This window comes from Anomaloglossus baeobatrachus, chromosome 1 (assembly GCF_048569485.1).
Source record: "Anomaloglossus baeobatrachus isolate aAnoBae1 chromosome 1, aAnoBae1.hap1, whole genome shotgun sequence".
Classification (NCBI taxonomy): domain Eukaryota; kingdom Metazoa; phylum Chordata; class Amphibia; order Anura; family Aromobatidae; genus Anomaloglossus; species Anomaloglossus baeobatrachus.
This window is the reverse complement of record NC_134353.1, coordinates 498,586,650-498,599,953: the sequence shown is the minus strand read 5'-3', so window position 1 is coordinate 498,599,953 and position 13,304 is coordinate 498,586,650. Positions and strand designations below refer to the sequence as shown.

The 13,304-nt window shown below is 54.0% G+C and overlaps 1 protein-coding gene across 3 annotated transcripts in view; it reads right to left on the bottom strand.

Annotated features, from left to right (window-relative positions):
• Positions 1–13,304, bottom strand: part of GNE (glucosamine (UDP-N-acetyl)-2-epimerase/N-acetylmannosamine kinase) — a 125,364-nt gene that overhangs the window by 18,193 nt on the left and 93,867 nt on the right. The window lies entirely within an intron of this gene.

Here is a 13,304-nt window from a genome sequence, read left to right as displayed (position 1 = left end):
TCATCGTTCCTTATGGGAGACCCAGACCATGGGACGTCTCAAAGCAGTCCATGGGTGGGAAATAAACAAAACTGAGAAGTAGGCAAAACCTAACTTCACAAATGGGCGACAGCCGCCTGAAGGATGCGTCTGCCCAAGCTCGCATCTGCCGAAGCATGAGCATGCACTTGGTAGTGCTTCGAAAAGGTGTGCAGACTAGACCAAGTGGCAGCCTGACAAACCTGCTGAGCCGTAGCCTGGTGCCTGAAAGCCCAGGAGGCACCGACAGCTCTGGTAGAGTGCGCCTTAATCCCTGGCGGTGGGGGCACCTGAGAACACTGGTAGGCATCAGAGGTGGCCGACCTAATCCAACGAGCTAGGGTCGGTTTAGAAGCCAAGAGACCCTTGCGCTGACCCGTGGTTAGCACAAAAAGTGAGGTGCACCGCCTAAAAGCGGCGGTGCGTGACACATAGATTCGGAGCGCCCACACCAAATCCAAGGTATGCAACGCCTTCTCAAAGCGATGCACAGGGGCCGGACAAAGGGAAGGCAATGAAATGTCCTGGTTAAGGTGGAAAGAAGACACCACCTTAGGGAGAAAGTCCGGAGTCGGACGGAGAACCACCTTGTCTTGGTGAAACACTAAAAAAGGTGACTCCGAAGAGAGCGCAGCCAAATCAGAGACTCTCCTGAGAGAAGTTATGGCTACTAGAAAAAACACTTTCTGTGAAAGTCTAAACAAGGGAACCTCCCTAAGAGGCTCAAAGGGGGGTTTCTGTAAGGCCGTGAGGACCAGATTAAGATCCAAGGGATCCAAAGGCCGCCGGTAAGGAGGAATGATGTGAGATGCGCCCTGCATGAAGGTGCGCACCTGAGCCAGTCGGGCGATACGCCGCTGGAATAATACCGACAGAGCCGACACCTGTCCCTTGAGGGAATTGAGGGACAGTCCTAGCTGCAGACCGGACTGTAGAAAGGACAGGATGGTCGGCAAAGAGAACGGCCAAGGAGCATGGCCGGAAGAGCGACACCAGGACAGGAAAATCTTCCAAGTCCTGTGGTAAATATTGGCCGAGGACGACTTCCGAGCCTGAGTCATAGTGGAGATGACCTCAGAAGGAATGCCTGAAGCCGTCAGGATCCAGGACTCAAGAGCCACGCCGTCAATTTGAGAGCCGCAGAATTCTGGCGGAAAAACGGACCTTGAGAGAGAAGGTCTGGGCGGTCCGGGAGATGCCACGGCATTTCTACGGACAGACGGAGCAGATCTGGGTACCAAGCTCGCCTGGGCCAGTCCGGAGCAATGATTATGACCCGACGGCCCTCCATTCTGATCTTGCGCAGAACCCTGGGCAAGAGAGCTAGAGGGGGAAACACATAGGCCAGACGGAACTGAGACCAATCTTGAACCAGCGCGTCCGCTGCGAAGGCCTGAGGATCGTGGGAGCGAGCCACGTAAACCGGGACCTTGTTGTTGTGCCGGGATGCCATTAGATCCACTTCCGGAGTGCCCCACTTGCGGCAGATTGACCTGAACACTGCCGGATGCAGGGCCCACTCGCCGCTGTCCACGGTTTGACGGCTGAGATAATCGGCCTCCCAGTTTTCTACGCCTGGGATGTGGACTGCGGATATGGTGGACTTGGAGTCCTCCGTCCACTGAAGGATTCGTTGAACCTCCAACATCGCCAGGCGGCTGCGAGTCCCGCCCTGGTGATTGATGTAGGCAACCGCTGTCGCGTTGTCCGACTGGACTCGAATGTGCTTGCCCGCCAACAAGTGGTGAAAGGCTACGAGAGCTAGAAGAACAGCCCTGATTTCCAGCACATTGATCGAGAGGGCTGATTCGGACGGAGTCCAAGTGCCCTGTGCTCGGTGGTGGAGAAATACTGCTCCCCAGCCGGAGAGGCTGGCATCCGTGGTGAGGATCACCCAGGACGGAGACAGGAAGGAGCGTCCCTGTGACAGAGAGAGGGGCCGAAGCCACCACTGAAGAGAGCTCCTGGTCTGCGGCGACAGAGCCACTAGCCTGTGCAAGGAAGAGGTCCGCTTGTCCCAACAGCGGAGAATGTCCAGCTGCAGGGGACGCAGATGGAACTGGGCAAAGGGAACCGCTTCCATTGACGCCACCATCTGACCCAGCACCTGCATGAGGTGCCTGATGGAATGACGGCGGGGCTTCAACAGAGAGCGCACCGCCAGATGAAGGGACTGCTGTTTGACTAAGGGCAGCTTCACAAGTGCCGGCAGAGTCTCGAATTGCATCCCTAGGTACGTAAGTTCCTGGGTCGGGGTCAGAGTGGACTTGGGCAGATTGACAAGCCACCCGAATTGAACAAGCGTGGCAAGAGTGAGCGAGGCACTCCGCTGGCAGTCTGCACTGGATGAGGCCTTGACTAGAAGGTCGTCCAGGTAGGGGATTACTGCCAACCCCTGGAGATACAGGACCGCAACCACTGCTGCCATGACCTTGGTGAAAACACGAGGGGCCGTGGCTAACCCGAAGGGGAGAGCCACGAATTGGAAATGTTCCTCTCCGATTGCAAAGCGTAGCCAATGCTGGTGTTAAACCGCAATAGGCACATGCAGATAGGCATCTCTGATGTCGATGGATGCTAGAAAATCTCCTTGGGTCATTGAGGCAATGACCGATCTCAGAGATTCCATGCGAAAGCGCCGCACCTGAACATGCTTGTTGAGAAGCTTGAGATCCAGGATGGGCCGGAAGGAACCGTCCTTCTTAGGGACTAGGAAGAGGTTTGAGTAGAAACCTCTGAACCGTTCCCGGGCGGGAACCGGAATAATTACACCGTTGGCCTGCAAGGATGCCACTGCCTGTGAGAAGGCGGCGGCTTTGGAGCAGGGGGGAGTGGACAGAAAAAATCTGTTTGGCGGGCTGGAAGAAAATTCTATCCTGTAGCCGTGGGAGATGATATCCCGCACCCACTGATCGGAGACGTGTTGAAACCACACGTCGCCAAAGTGGGAGAGCCTGCCACCGACCAAGGACGTTGCTGGCGCAGCCAGATAGTCAAGAAGAGGCTGCCTTAGTGGCAGCGGCTCCTCCGTTCTTCTGAGGACGCGGCTTCGCGCGCCAGTTGGGTTTACGATCCTTGGCTGAGGTAGTGGACGAAGCTGAGGGCTTAGAGGATGACCAGTTAGAGGAACGAAAGGAACGAAACCTCGACTGGTTCCTGCCCTGGACAGGTTTCCTGGTTTTAGTTTGTGGCAAGGAAGTACTCTTCCCGCCAGTAGCTTCCTAAATAATTTCATCCAGTTGTTCACCGAACAGCCGGGACCCAGCAAAGGGGAGCCCAGCAAGGTACTTCTTAGAAGAAGCGTCTGCTTTCCACTCTCGAAGCCACAAGATCCTGCGGATCGCGAGAGAATTAGCGGAAGCCACCGCCGTGCGGTGAGAAGCCTCTAGAATGGCAGACATGGCGTAGGATGAAAAGGCCGAAGCCTGGGAAGTTAAGGCAACCATCTCGGGTATAGAGTCCCTGGCGAGGGAATGTATCTCCGCCAGAGAGGCAGAGACTGCCTTAAGAGCCCACACTGCTGCAAAAGACGGGGAGAACGAGGCTCCTGCCGCCTCATATACAGATTTGGCCAGAAGGTCAACCTGGCGGTCAGTGGGAGCCTTAAGAGAGGTGCCATCGGCCACAGATACGACTGTCCGGGCTGACATTCTAGACACCGGAGGGTCTACCTTTGGGGACTGAGCCCACTCCTTAACCACCTCAGGTGGAAAGGGAAAACGGTAATCAGAACTACACTTTGGAAAGCGTTTGTCAGGACAGGCCCTGGGCTTGGTAACAGTGGCCTGAAAACTGGAGTGGTTAAAAAACGTACTCCTAGCTCTCTTAGGAGAGGTAAACTGGTGTATTTCTACCAGAGAGGCTTATTCCTCTGACACTGGTGGATTGAGGTTCAGTACGGAGTTAATGGATGCAATCAAGTCACTAACATCTGAATCACCCTCAGATAAGTCAATGGGGTACATAGAGGTAGCGTCTGAGCCCACAGTAAAAGTATCCTCCTCGCCCTGCACCTCAGCTCGTGAATCAGAGCCGTGGGACGAGGAAGGAGAAGGGTCCCTGCGTCTCCGTTTAGGAGGACGGGGTCCTAAAACATGCTCTGAGAGCTCTGCAGAGCTCGGAGCAGCAGAGGCGCCCTGAGAAGGGGGCTGATGCATGGTCAGCAGAGACCGGGACAGCTGTCCCATGGAGTTGGCAAAAGACTGGGAAATAGCTCTTGAAAAAGATACTACCCAAGCCGGGGGTTCAGCCACCGGGGCCGGAGCAGCCGGGGGGACCCCTGAAGAGGCTCCAGGCTGAGGCACCACCATGTTAGAGCAGGCATCACAATGTGGATATGTGCTCGGTTCAGACAGAATGAGCTTACATGCAGTGCATATAGAGTACAGCTTAGCAGACTTGCTCCTAGTGACAGACATGCTGCTGAGGTGGAGGCTCTGCAGTAAAGAATACACTCCTTTAGAATGACCCCCTGAGAGTGTATAATAAAAGCCCACAACCAGAGGTTGTGGCTTACCAGACCGCTTTTTGTGTGCCCTCCGGATTCCACAGCTCGGACCCCCAGTGGATGCAGCAGCTGCAGCAGCCAGCGCCGATCAGTGTGAGAACGCTGATAAAATGGCGCTGGAGTGAGGAGGGGGGGCGGGGATTAGCCCAAGAGCGGGAATCCGGAGGGCCAAGGAGAGATACAGGGGAGGGAAACATCTCCTCAGAGAGGAGTGTCCTCCCCTCTGCTGAACGGCCGGTGGGCGGCGCCGCACTGTTCCCCTGCAAAACTGACATGCAGAGGGACTGAAACCGAAACTAGGCCGCAACTGAAGCCGGGGCCTAGATTTTGACATGCGTCCGACGAGCAGGCACCCTCGGCGCGGTTCTCAGAAAAAACCCAGAGAACCGGCCGGAATTCACAGCAAAGTCAAAAGACACACTCTCCCCTTAATAAATGTACCCGGGACCCCTGAAAAACGTCTCAATACTTAGCTTTTGAGACGCAGGGCCAGGTCCCTGGGGGGGGGTTAAACGCTCCGTCCGGCAGGATCCTGACAGGGCTGCGGATGGAGACCGGTCTCCTGCAAAGCAGAGAGGACCGTGATGGCTCCCACTTCAAGCCAGAGCCTCAGAGGATGGTGAAGGAGCACGGCATGTGAAGGCTCCAGCCTTGTAAAGTCAACCTTAACAGCACCGCCGACACAGTGGGGTGAGAAGGGACATGCCGGGAGTCCAGACTGGACCCGCTTTTCTTCCATATCTTTGAAATCAAAAATCTTAAAAATTAAAAATCAGAGAATGCATGTGTGTGTGACCTCCTGAACACAAAGCATTGAACTGGTTAGATTGTCATCCAGGGGGTGTATATAGCCCGGAGGGAGGAGCTACACGTTTGAGTGTAGTACTTTGTGTGTCCTCCGGAGGCAGAAGCTATACACCCATGGTCTGGGTCTCCCATAAGGAACGATGAAGAAAGTGCAATTCCAGAAGTTTTTTTTTTTTTTTATTCAATTTACCATGTTCACTCTATAATAAAACTGACAAGACAACATGATCCTCCAGGTCAGCACGATCACGCAGATACAAAACATGCATATTTTTTGTTTTGTTTAAGTGGTGAAAAGAAGGGAATTTTGTTACTTACCGTAAATTCCTTTTCTTCTAGCTCCTATTGGGAGACCCAGACGATTGGGTGTATAGCACTGCCTCCGGAGGCCACACAAAGCATTACACTAAAAAGTGTAAGGCCCCTCCCCTTCTGGCTATACACCCCCAGTGGGATCACTGGCTCACCAGTTTTAGTGCAAAAGCAAGAAGGAGGAAAACCAAGAACTGGTTTAAACAAATTCACTCCGAAGTAACATCGGAGAACTGAAAACCATTCAACATGAACAACATGTGTACCCGAAAAACAACCAAAAATCCCGAAGGACAACAGGGCGGGTGCTGGGTCTCCCAATAGGAGCTAGAAGAAAAGGAATTTACGGTAAGTAACAAAATTCCCTTCTTCTTCGGCGCTCCATTGGGAGACCCAGACGATTGGGACGTCCAAAAGCTGTCCCTGGGTGGGTAAAGAAATACCTCATGTTAGAGCTGCAAAGACAGCCCTCCCCTACGGGGAGGCAACTGCCGCCTGCAGGACTCTTCTACCTAGGCTGGCGTCCGCCGAAGCATAGGTATGCACCTGATAATGTTTGGTGAAAGTGTGCAGACTCGACCAGGTAGCTGCCTGGCACACCTGTTGAGCCGTAGCCTGGTGTCGTAATGCCCAGGACGCACCCACGGCTCTGGTAGAATGGGCCTTCAGCCCTGATGGAACCGGAAGCCCAGCAGAACGGTAGGCTTCAAGAATTGGTTCTTTGATCCATTGAGCCAGGGTGGCTTTGGAAGCCTGCGACCCTTTGCGCTTACCAGCGACAAGGACAGAGTGCATCCGAGCGGCGCAGGGGCGCCGTGCGGGAAATGTAGATTCTGAGTGCTCTCACCAGATCCAACAAATGTAAATCCTTTTCATACCGATGAACTGCATGCGGATAAAAGGAAGGCAAGGAGATATCCTGATTAAGATGAAAAGAGGATACCACCTTAGGGAGAAACTCCTGAATGGGGCGCAGCACTACCTTGTCCTGGTGGAACACCAGGAAAGGAGCTTTGGATGACAGCGCTGCTAGTTCAGACACTCTCCGAAGAGACGTGACCGCTACCAGAAAGGCCACTTTCTGTGAGAGTCGAGAAAGTGACACATCCCTCAGAGGCTCGAAGGGCGGCTTCTGGAGAGCAACAAGGACCTTGTTTAGATCCCACGGATCTAAAGGCCGCCTGTACGGAGGTACGATATGACAAACCCCCTGCAGGAACGTGCGCACCTGAGAAAGTCGTGCTAGACGCTTCTGAAAAAACACGGATAGTGCCGAGACTTGCCCTTTAAGGGAGCCGAGCGACAAGCCCTTTTCCAACCCAGCTTGCAGGAAGGAAAGAAAGACAGGTAACGCGAATGGCCAGGGAGATACTCCTTGTGCAGAGCACCAGGATAAGAAAATCTTCCACGTTCTGTGGTAGATCTTAGCAGACTTGGACTTCCTAGCCTGTCTCATGGTGGCAACGACCCCTTGGGATAATCCTGAAGACGCTAGGATCCAGGATTCAATGGCCACACAGTCAGGTTCAGGGCCGCAGAATTCCGATGGAAAAACGGCCCTTGGGACAGTAAGTCTGGACGGTCTGGTAGTGCCCACGGTTGGCCGACCGTGAGATGCCACAGATCCGGGTACCACGACCTCCTCGGCCAGTCTGGGGCGACGAGTATGACGCGGCCGCAATCGGATCTGATCTTGCGTAACACTCTGGGCAAGAGTGCCAGAGGTGGAAACACATAAGGGAGCCGGAACTGCGACCAATCTTGCACCAAGGCGTCTGCCGCCAGAGCTCTTTGATCGCGAGACCGCGCTATGAAGGTCGGGACCTTGTTGTTGTGCCGAGACGCCATTAGGTCGACGTCCGGCACCCCCCAGCGGCGGCAGATTTCCTGAAACACGTCCGGGTGAAGGGACCATTCCCCTGCGTCCATGCCCTGGCGACTGAGGAAGTCTGCTTCCCAGTTTTCTACGCCCGGGATGTGAACCGCTGATATGGTGGATGCTCTTTCCTCCACCCACATCAGAATCCGCCTGACTTCCTGGAAGGCTTGCCGACTGCGTGTCCCTCCTTGGTGGTTGATGTATGCCACCGCTGTGGAGTTGTCCGACTGAATTCGGATCTGCTTTCCTTCCAGCCACTGCTGGAAGGCTAATAGGGCAAGATACACTGCCCTGATTTCCAGAACATTGATCTGAAGGGTGGACTCCTGCTGAGTCCACGTCCCTTGAGCCCTGTGGTGGAGAAAAACTGCTCCCCACCCTGACAGACTCGCGTCTGTCGTGACCACTGCCCAGGATGGGGGCAGGAATGATCTTCCCTGCGTTAATGAGGTGGGAAGGAGCCACCATAGCAGAGAATCCTTGGCCGTCTGAGAAAGGGAGACTTTCCTGTCTAGGGAAGTTGTCTTCCCGTCCCACTGGCGGAGAATGTCCCATTGAAGTGGACGCAGATGAAACTGCGCGAACGGGACTGCCTCCATTGCTGCCACCATCTTCCCTAGGAAGTGCATGAGGCGCCTTAAGGGGTGCGACTGACCCTGAAGGAGAGACTGCACCCCTGTCCGTAGAGACCGCTGCTTGTCCAGCGGAAGCTTCACTATCGCTGAGAGAGTATGAAACTCCATGCCAAGATACGTTAGTGATTGAGTCGGTGCCAGGTTTGACTTTGAAAAGTTGATGATCCACCCGAAAGTCTGGAGAGTCTCCAGCGCAACATTCAGGCTGTGTTGGCATGCCTCTTGAGAGGGTGCTTTGACAAGTAGATCGTCTAAGTAAGGGATCACCGAATGACCCTGAGAATGCAAGACTGCTACCACTGCCGCCATGACCTTGGTGAAAACCCGTGGGGCTGTCGCCAGACCAAATGGAAGAGCTACGAACTGGAGATGGTCGTCTCCTATCACGAAACGTAGGAAACGTTGGTGTTCTGTAGCAATCGGCACGTGGAGATAAGCATCTTTGATGTCTATTGATGCAAGGAAATCTCCTTGAGACATTGAGGCAATGACAGAGCGGAGGGATTCCATCCGGAACCGCCTGGCGTTCACATGCTTGTTGAGCAGCTTTAGGTCCAGAACAGGACGGAACGAGCCGTCCTTTTTTGGAACCACGAAGAGATTGGAGTAAAAACCTTGCCCTTGTTCCTGCAGAGGAACAGGGATCACCACTCCTTCTGCTTTTAGTGAGCACACCGCCTGCAGAAGGGCATCTGCTCGGTCGGGATGTGGGGAGGTTCTGAAGAACCGAGGCGGAGGACGAGAACTGAATTCTATCCTGTACCCGTGAGACAAAATGTCTGCTACCCACCGGTCTTTGACCTGTGGCAGCCAAATGTCGCAAAAGCGGGAGAGCCTGCCACCGACCGAGGATGCGGAGGGCTGAGGCCGAAAGTCATGAGGCAGCCGCCTTGGAAGCGGTTCCTCCGGTTGCTTTCTTGGGGCGTGACTGAGCCCGCCAGGAATCTGAGCTCCTTTGCTCCTTCTGAGTCCCTTTGGACGAGGAGAAATGGGTCTTGCTGGAGCCTCGAAAGGACCGAAACCTCGACTGCCACTTCCTCTGTTGAGGTTTGCTTGATCTGGGCTGGGGTAAGGAGGAGTCCTTACCCTTGGATTGCTTAATAATTTCAGCCAATTGTTCACCAAACAGTCTATCTACAGATAGCGGCAAGCTGGTTAAACATTTTTTGGAAGCAGAATCCGCTTTCCATTCCTTTAACCACAAGGCTCTGCGCAAGACAACAGAGTTGGCAGACGCAATTGAGGTACGGCTTGTAGAGTCCAGGACAGCGTTGATAGCGTAAGTCGCAAACGCAGACATTTGCGAGGTTAGGGACGCTACTCGCGGCACTGCTGGACATATGATAGAGTCCACCTGTGCCAGGCCAGCTGAAATAGCTTGGAGTGCCCACACGGCCGCGAATGCTGGAGCAAACGACGCGCCAATAGCTTCATAGACAGACTTTAACCAAAGGTCCATCTGTCTGTCATTGGCATCTTTAAGTGAAGCCCCATCTTCCACTGCAACTATGGATCTAGCTGCAAGCCTGGAGATTGGGGGATCCACCTTTGGACACTGGGTCCAGCGTTTGACCACGTCAGGGGGAAAGGGATAACGTGTATCCTTAAGACGTTTGGAGAAACGCTTATCTGGGTAGGCATGGTGTTTCTGGACTGATTCTCTGAAGTCAGCGTGGTCCAGAAAAGTACTCAGTTTAGGCTTGGGATACCTGAAATGGAACTTCTCCTGCTGTACAGCTGCCTCCTTTGCAGAAGGGGCTGGGGGAGAAATATCCAACAGTCTATTGATGGCCGCTATAAGGTCATTTACCATGGCGTCACCATCAGGAGTATCCAGATTGAGAGCGGTTTCAGGATTAGACTCCTGATCACCCTCCTCTGTCTCATCATGTAGAGACTCTTCTCGCTGAGACCCTGATCCGCGTGATGACGTGGGGGGTCTCTCCCAGCGAGCACGCTTAGGCTGCCTGGGACTGTCATCTGAATCAGAGCCGTCAGGCTGAGATGCCTGGGACCCCCTTGAAGCACTGATTAACTCCAACTGAGGGGGACCGGGGAACATTGCCGCAGCAGTGTCCATGGACAGAGTAACTGGCCTGGCCTGCAAGGTCTCTAGGATTTTTGTCATAGTGACAGACATCCTGTCAGCAAAAACAGCAAACTCTGTCCCCGTCACCGGGACAGGGTTCACCGGCGACTCTGCCTGGGCCACTACCACCATAGGCTCCGGCTGACGAAGTGGCACAGGGACCGAACATTGCACACAATGGGGGTCATTGTAACCTGCCGGTAGATTAGCCCCACAAGCGGCACAAGCAGCGTTCACAGCCTGTGTCTTGGCACCCTTGCGTTTTGCAGATGACATGTTGTCGTCTCCTCAGAGCAATAGGGGTATACAGCCAAGAAGCGACCTTACAGTGCAATATATATAGATATATCTGGTACAGGAAAAAGTACACCAAATAACACTGTGGCACTAGTGGGGCCAGCACGAATGTGCTGCTTACCGCCCGCTTAACGCGGGTGTGTGGTCGCCAGAAATCCCTTGTCTGGGTCTCCCAGAGCCTGTGTCCGTTCCCCAGCCAGACTGCATGCAGGAATGGCTGCCGGCGTCTCTGTGGAGGGGGGGCGGGCCCTGGGTGTGCTCAGACAAAAAGCGGGAAACCTGCGTCCCACTGTGCCCAGTGAGAGGGCTGGAGCATGTAAATAAGGCTCCAGCCCTCGGCGCTGACGATTGCACAACGCCTGTCCCCTTCCCTGATTGACAGGGAGGGGGCGGGAACGAAGCGGAGCTAGGCCGCAAAAGCCGGGGACTAGATTTATAAGCGCCGCCGTCGTAAAAGCACGGTCGGCGCTAAGTCCCCGGCGCACTACAAGTCCCAGCCGCGCCGCCGCTCCCAGAGCGGCCGGCGCGGTAGTTCCCAACACATAAAGTCACTCAGCCAAGCTGCAGTGACTCAAACCCCAGCGCGCAGCGCTACTGTCCCCGGCGCACTAGCACACCCAGCAAGTCTGGAGTGTGCGCGGCCAGTCCATAGGGGGACACAGAGTACCTGAATGTTGCAGGGCCTTGTCCCTGAACGGTACCCCGGCTCCTTATCCAGCAGGTTCAATGGGTCTGTGGACGGAGCCCGGCCTCAGGGCTTGGAGGCCGGTAAGATCCCACTTCCTCAGAGCCCCACAGGGGGATGGGGAAGGAAAACAGCATGTGGGCTCCTGCCTCCGTACCCGCAATGGGTACCTCAACCTTACAAACCGCAAGTGGGGTGAGAAGGGAGCATGCTGGGGGCCCTAGTATGGGCCCTCTTTTCTTCCATCCGACATAGTCAGCAGCTGCTGCTGACTAAACAGTGGAGCTATGCGTGGATGTCTGACCTCCTTCGCACAAAGCAGAAAACTGGTGAGCCAGTGATCCCACTGGGGGTGTATAGCCAGAAGGGGAGGGGCCTTACACTTTTTAGTGTAATGCTTTGTGTGGCCTCCGGAGGCAGTGCTATACACCCAATCGTCTGGGTCTCCCAATGGAGCGCCGAAGAAAACTGCAAATTTGTATTATATATATATCTCTATCTCTATCTCTAACTCTATCTCTCTATATATATTAGATAGATAGATAGAGATGAAGGGAATTTTGTTTACTTACCGTAAATTCCTTTTCTTCTAGCTCCAATTGGGAGACCCAGACAATTGGGTGTATAGGCTATGCCTCCGGAGGCCGCACAAAGTATTACACTAAAAGTGTAAAGCCCCTCCCCTTCTGCCTATACACCCCCCGTGCTCCCACGGGCTCCTCAGTTTTGGTGCAAAAGCAAGAAGGAGGAAAAAATTATAAACTGGTTTAAAGTAAATTCAATCCGAAGGAATATCGGAGAACTGAAACCATTCAACATGAACAACATGTGTACACAAAAAAACAGGGGCGGGTGCTGGGTCTCCCAATTGGAGCTAGAAGAAAAGGAATTTACGGTAAGTAAACAAAATTCCCTTCTTCTTTGTCGCTCCATTAGGAGACCCAGACAATTGGGACGTCCAAAAGCAGTCCCTGGGTGGGTAAAATAATACCTCGTAATGGAGCCGTAAAACGGCCCCTTCCTACAGGTGGCCAACCGCCGCCTGAAGGACTCGTCTACCTAGGCTGGCATTTGCCGAAGCATAGGTATGCACCTGATAGTGTTTCGTGAAAGTGTGCAGGCTCGACCAGGTAGCCGCCTGACACACCTGCTGAGCCGTAGCCTGGTGCCGCAAAGCCCAGGACGCACCCACGGCCCTGGTAGAATGGGCCTTCAGCCCTGAGGGAACCGGAAGCCCCGAGGAACGATAAGCCTCGAGAATTGGTTCCTTGATCCACCGAGCCAGGGTTGATTTGGAAGCTTGTGTCCCTTTACGCTGGCCAGCGACAAGGACAAAGAGTGCATCCGAGCGGCGCAGGGGCGCCGTACGAGAAATGTAGAATCTGAGTGCTCTCACCAGATCTAACAAGTGCAAATCCTTTTCACATTGGTGAACTGGATGAGGACAAAAAGAGGGTAAGGAGATATCCTGATTGAGATGAAAAGGGGATACCACCTTGGGGAGAAATTCCGGAACCGGACGCAGAACCACCTTGTCCTGGTGAAACACCAGGAAAGGGGCTTTGCACGACAACGCTGCTAGCTCAGACACTCTCCGAAGAGAGGTGACTGCTACTAGGAAGACCACTTTCTGCGAAAGGCGTGAGAGAGAAATATCCCTCATTGGCTCGAATGGTGGTTTCTGAAGAGCCACCAGCACCCTGTTCAGATCCCAGGGTTCTAACGGCCACTTGTAAGGAGGAACGATGTGACAAACCCCCTGCAGGAACGTGCGTACCTGTGGAAGTCTGGCTAGGCGCTTCTGGAAAAACACAGAGAGCGCTGAGACTTGTCCCTTAAGGGAGCCGAGCGACAAACCCTTTTCAAGTCCAGATTGAAGGAAGGACAGAAAAGTGGGCAAGGCAAAAGGCCAGGGAGAAAAACCCTGAGCAGAGCACCATGACAGGAAAATTTTCCACGTCCTGTGGTAGATCTTGGCGGACGTTGGTTTCCTAGCCTGTCTCATAGTGGCAATGACCTCTTGAGATAATCCTGAAGACGCTAGGATCCAGGACTCAATGGCCACACAGTCAGGT